Source organism: Mustelus asterias, chromosome 22 (assembly GCF_964213995.1).
Source record: "Mustelus asterias chromosome 22, sMusAst1.hap1.1, whole genome shotgun sequence".
NCBI lineage: Eukaryota > Metazoa > Chordata > Chondrichthyes > Carcharhiniformes > Triakidae > Mustelus > Mustelus asterias.
This window is the reverse complement of record NC_135822.1, coordinates 3,185,511-3,191,923: the sequence shown is the minus strand read 5'-3', so window position 1 is coordinate 3,191,923 and position 6,413 is coordinate 3,185,511. Positions and strand designations below refer to the sequence as shown.

The following is a 6,413-nucleotide window of genomic DNA, read 5'->3' as shown; positions in this document are numbered from 1 at the left end:
TCCCACTTGTCATGGGCTGAAAGAACTCTCCGGGTCTGCCCCCTCAGAATTATTCTGCCCAGGTGACACTGAGGGCTTCACACAAGGACCAAGGTTGTGATAGCTCTTTGTTGAAGAAGTCTTTTCCATCCATTCCTCCTCAGGTGTGTCACTACTCCCAGCTTCCCGGAGCTGGGATGCACCAAGCAATTCGCTGATCCCAGCTCCAAGGAACCAACCCCCCACATTCTCAGTTATTATCCCCCTAGCTAGCAACATCCGTTAGGATATTCACTCATTCAAGCTTTACTGAAGGGAGAGTTTTGACCATTGTCTCAATTTTAACAGGATATTGAATGGTGTACCTGTAGAAAGAGTTTCTGTCTGCTTGGCTCTGTTAGAAGTTTAACAACACACAGGTTAAAGTCCAACAGGTTTATTTGGTAGCACAAGCCACGAGCTTTCGGAGCACTGCTGCTGGTGTTGTGAGACTTCTTACTGTGTTTACCCCAGTCCAACGCCGGCATCTACACAACTTGGCTCTGCCCCAAGGCAGTTCATTCACCTGTGGTCTGGTTCTGGTCCAGCTCTCTTCGAGATTTGTGCCCCAGTGCTCATTCACTCTGGCTGATTTACTCCAGTTTATTTATCTAAAATAAAACTACCTTTGTGGCTTTTACTTGTATTTGGGTATCATTATACTTGCTCAATATTAAATCTGTTACACAATCTCTTCTACTTTGCCTCTCGTGTATTTGGCACCATCGGAACATTCCTGTATGAAAATGCAATTTCCCACACACTGGGTGGCACCAAGAATGTCCAAATATGGTCTTAGTGGAACAGGAAGGGCTGAATTCTCTGACCTATGAACATACCAGCGAGTTGACACTGGGGAGAAACCATTCACCTGCTCCGAGTGTAGGAAGGAATTCGAGGCTTAAAGCTGCAATTCAGAGTGGAAATATGAAAAAGAACAAAGTGTATTACAAATGATTTCTGTAGATACGGGGCCTAAATAAATATAGTCATCCAATTATTTGTGATGCATTGCAGTAAGGAAGTATTTTAATTGACCTATTATAAACATTGGGTTGAATTTAATCCCCACTCGAAGGTAAGTTTGGCAGAGGTGGGGCAATTTATCATGTTAAAACTGAGACAATGATCACAATTCTCTCTTTACTAGAACCAGGGGGCATGGCCTCAAAATAAGGGGAAGCAGATTTAGGACTGAGTTGAGGAGGAACTGCTTTACACAAAGGGTTGTGAATCTGTGGAATTCCCTGCCCAGTGAAGCAGTTGAGGCTACCTCATTGAATGTTTTTAAAGCAAGGACAGATCAGTTTTTGAACAGTAAAGGAATTAAGGGTTATGGTGAGCGGGTGGGTAAGTGGAGCTGAGTCCACGAAAAGATCAGGTAGGATGTTATTGAATGGCGGAGCAGGCTCGAGGGGCCAGATGGCCGACTCCTGCTCCTAGTTCTTATGTTCTTATTTAATCATGTGGGGGCAGGGGGAAGTGTGAACTCTGCCTCCTCCCCTCCTCTGCCCCAGTTATGTCTGAGTCTGGAAGGTTCATGGACAGCTGTCTCAGTTCATTGCCAATTGAGGGCCTTCAGTGAACAGTTAATGCCTATTGAAGGATATTATCCCATCGCTGCAGGAATCCACCCCGCGGTGGGCAGGGGACATGCCAGGCTGGAAACCTGAAAGGAAAACCCTGTTCCGTTACAGGTTTCCGAGGAGAGTCCCAGTGTCAGGCACTCAGTCCCTGACTAAGAGATTTGACATCAGGAAGGGGAAGGGGGCCATTGAGAGCCATCCCCTGCCCTTGCTGCCACCACTCTTCCCCTACTCCCACCTACTCTCCAGGGACCCCCCATCGCCTCCGCTTGCCCTCTCATCCCTCCCCTCTGGCCCCGGGTATTTGGGGTGGGTGCATTACTGGCAGCAGCCATCCCCTCCTGGTGGTACCGATACACAATGCACATCTGCTGGTCTCTGATTGGCTGGTGGCTCTTGTGGAGGTGGGATTTCCATCCTTGGGGTCCTTGATCCCAGGGAAAGTCCACCACCGGCCAGTTAATTGGCTGACTGTCACTCAGTAGGGTGGACCTTCCTGAGAGTAGGTGACGCAGGGTTCCTGACAGCTCTCCAGCTGACAGGCAAGGTTCCTAATGCCTGGATTAAATTCCACCTGAAAAAATGAAATTTACCGCACAGAAAGAGGCCCTTTGACCCATCATGTCCATAGCAGCTGATAAAGAGCTTCCAGCTCTTGGTCCATAGCCCTGGAGATTGGAGCATTTCAACGGTATATCCAAATGCTCTTAAATGCAGTGAGGGTTCCTGCCTCCAGCATCCTTCCAAGCAGTGAGTTCCAGACCCCATCACCCCCTGGATAAAACTCTCAACTCTCCTCAACTTCCCCCTAATCCCTGCAATTACTTTAAGTGGGGAGGCGATGGTCTAGTGGTATTATCGTGAGATAATTAATCTAGAAAGTCAATTAATGTTATGGGGATCCGGGTTCGAATCCCACCATGGCAAATGGTGGAATTTAAATTCAATTTTAAAAAATTTGGAATTAAGAATCTACTGATGACCATGAAACCATTGTCGATCGTCATAAAAAACCCATCTGCTTCACTGATTTGATTTATTATTGCCACATGTATTAACATGCAGTGAAAAGTATTGTTTCTTGCGTGCTATACAGACAAAACATACCATTCATAGAGAAGGAAACAAGAGAGTGCAGAATGTAGTGTTACAGTCATAGCTAGGGTGTAGAGAAAGATCAACTTAATGCAAGGTAGGTCCATTCAAAAGTCTGACGACAGCTGGGAAGAAACTGTCCTTGAGTCGGTTGGTATGTGTCCTCAGATTTTTGTATCTTTTTCTCGACGGAAGAAGGTGGAAGAGAGAATGTCTGGGGTGCGTGGGGTCCTTGATTATGCTGGCTGCTTTGCCGAGGCAGCAGGAAGTGTAGACAGAGTCAATGGTTAGGAGGCTGGTTTGCGTGATGGATTGGGCTACATTCATGACCTTTTGTAGTTCCTTGCGGTCTTGGGCAGAGCAGGAACCATACCAAGCTGTGATACAACCAGAAAGAATGCCTTCTATAGTGCATCTGTAAAAGTTGGTGAGAGTCGTAGCTGACATGCCAAATTTCCTTAGTCTTCTGAGAAAGTAGAGGCATTGGTGGGCTTTCTTAACTATAGTGTTGGCATGAGGGGACCAGGACAGGTTGTTGGTGATCCGGACACCTAAAAACATGAAGCTCTGGACCCTTTCTACTTCGTCCCCTAATGTCCTTTAGGGAGGGAAATCTGCTGTCCTTACCTGGTCTGGCCTACGTGTGACTCCAGAGCCACAGCAATGTGGTTGACTCTGAACTGCTCTGCAAGGGCAACTAGGGATTGGCACTAAATGCTGGCCAGCCAGTGACGCCCATGTCCCACGAATGAATAAAAAAAATCTTAATGAAATTTTACATAAAGATAGATCAATTAATTTTCTATCTTTTTCTTGCTGCTTTCACAGTGTTAAACCCCTATTGCGTAGTGTAATACCTCAGTATTAAACCCCTATTGCGTAGAATAACACCTCAGTGTTAAACCCCTATTGTGTAGAGTAACATCATCTCTACTTAATCAGCACTTTTTGACTTTATGGTAAATTAATAAAATGTACGTGGAGATGTCAAAATTGACTGATTAGACCCAAGTGCAACAATGAGACAATAACGTAAGAACATGTTTATATTTATCCATCAAAACTCAGCTAGATTTGGTCTTATTTTCATTGATGTGCTATAAGTAACCTCCTTTTCCCCCGGATCTCCGAATCTAATTAAACAAATGCCAAGTTTCCCTTTCCCTGTTTTCAGAGAGGGAGCTGGTGATAGCACCAACAGGTCATCCATTTCATTCGCTGAATCAGAAAACTGAATAGGTTGATGAAAAAATGAAGATTTAATCATTTCAGTCAAGAAACCCACTTAGAATCACAAACACCTCTTGCTGCGTGAATGGAGAGGAAGGCAGTGTTTGGAGGGTCAGTCAGACCCAATGTCACTCCGTTTGATGATTGGGAAGGTTTTGAGACAACAATACTTCTCTTGTGGAACGGTCAGAAAAGTCAAATTAGCAAGACAGTAAAACATGGGGCGGCAAGGTGGCCCAGTGGTTAGTACTCCTGCCTCAGAGCGCCAGGGACCCAGGTTCAATTCTGGCCTCGGGTCACAGTCTGTGTGGAGTTTGCACGCTCTCCCCGTGTCTGCGTGGGTTTCCTCCAGGTACTCCGGTTTCCTGCCACAGTCCAAAGATATGCGGGTTAGGTTGATTGGCCATGCTAAATTGACCGTTAGTGTCAGGGGGATTAGCAGGGTAAATGTGTGCGTTTATGGGAATAGGGCCTGGGTGGGATTGTGGTCGATGCAGACACGATGGGCTGAATGGCCTCCTTCTGCACTGTAGGGATTCTATGATACATCCATTTTACAAAGTCAACACCTATGAAAGTACAAATGTTCATTCGCTGAGGTATTTATGTAGTTATACTGGTCACACACGCCCCATAGTCCCACACATAGAAACATAGAAAATAGGAAGGGGGGGGGGGTTGGCCATTCGGCCCTTCGAGTCTGCTCTGCTTTCCATTTTGATTAAGGCTGACCTTCCAACTCAGTAACCTTCCTCGCTTTCCCACTATATCCTTTGATCCCTTTAGCCCCAAGAGCTAATTTCTTCTTGAAATGGTTACAGTTCACACAAGGATTATTATCCACACATAAATCACAGTCCTGATATTTATATAAATTTTAGTTCATATCTTCTAACACTGGTTAGAGAAGCAAAAACACAACTGGGAGTGCAGTGAAAGGTCAGCAATATGAAGTGACGGACAGGACAGTGTCCAGTCCTGGTTATTGTGACAGACAGGAGGCATCAAAAAGTCTGAGACACTTCAGAAAAGAATCATCTCGCTTATCCCTGGTGCCAGACATCTCCGTGGAGTGAGGAAATACTGAACTGCAGAGACAGCAGTGGTGATCGTACAGAGGATCGTTCAGTTAAACAAGGACTTGATTCCTCCTGGCAAACATCACTGATAAATTAGTATTGTGGCCCATCATAGTTGTCCAGTCACAGGACATTTAATGCCCTTTATGTTTCTAATTTTAATTACACCCCAGCTAATGATTTGAGGCATTTCCATTCCCTTGCCTTGGTTTAGAAGTTAATTATATGGTTATATTGTTCCTCATGCTGAACAAACAAGGGCAAATAAGACTCTGTAGATATTATAAACCCATGGAAATCTACAAAAGAACACTATAGGAAGCTGAATTCATTAAGAATTGCCTCCCACAAACAAAGGAGCAGTGTTCCTGTGTGGAATACAGGGTGTTAAGCTGCTGTAATGTCAGTACGCTGAACTCCTTGCTGTGTTTGGGCTTGGTAACGCAGAGTGAACTGGCAGTGTATGAACTTATAGATAATGTTGTCGAGGTTTTGGACAAACACTTCAGTAGAGTGGGGAAAGGAGACCCTATTTTGTTATCTAACCATACCGTGTATTTACTTTTCCAGTCTGAGTATTTATCTTTATTTACTTATTAGTGTTATTCCTTGCATTAACACTGAAATGAAGTTACTGTGAAAATCCCCTAGTCTCCACACTCCGGCGCCTGTTCGGGTACACTGAGGGAAAACTTAGCACGGCCAATGCACCTAACCAGCACGTCTTTCAGACTGTGGGAGGAAACCGGAGCACCCGGAGGAAACCCACGCAGACACGGGGAGAATGTGAAGACTCCACACAGACAGTGACCCGAGCCGAGAACTGAACCCGGGTCCCTGACGTTGTGAGGCAGCAGTGCGAACCACTGTGCCACCCTAAGTTGGACATCATGTTTAATTTAGACAAAGTGCACATCATCTTGGATGAAATGATTTTGAATGTTGTGTTGTGGAGATAATCAAAAGCAGAATCCTTGCTCCTCTGCTTGCATTCGCCAAAGAGATGGAAAGCTAAAATAAAGGAAGGCACAAATAACTCAAAATCTGCACCACCCATTCGCAATGTTTTTCTATGATGTACAATGCTGCTTTATGAATGGATATGGACGTGCTGATTTACCAGAATAAACAAACATTCTTATATAAAAAAACATTGAGGTAGGGGTGGCACAGTGACAACCACTGTTGCCTCCCAGCACCAGGGACCTGGGTTCGATTCCTGGCTTGGGTCACTGTCTGTGTGGAGTCTGCATGTTCTCCCCGTGTCTGCGTGGGCTTCCTCTGGGTGCTCCAGTTTCCTCCCACAGTCTGAAAGATTAGGTACATTGACCCGAACAGGCGCCGGAGTGTGGCGACTGGGGGAATTTCACAGTAACTTCATTGTAAGCCTTACTTGTGGCACGAA

General features: G+C 45.3%; 1 pseudogene; it reads left to right on the top strand.

The window, feature by feature from the left end:
• The first annotated feature begins 5,233 nt into the window (after window positions 1-5,233).
• On the top strand, window positions 5,234-6,023 carry LOC144510216 (AP-4 complex subunit sigma-1-like; annotated as a pseudogene).
• Window positions 6,024-6,413: the final 390 nt, after the last annotated feature.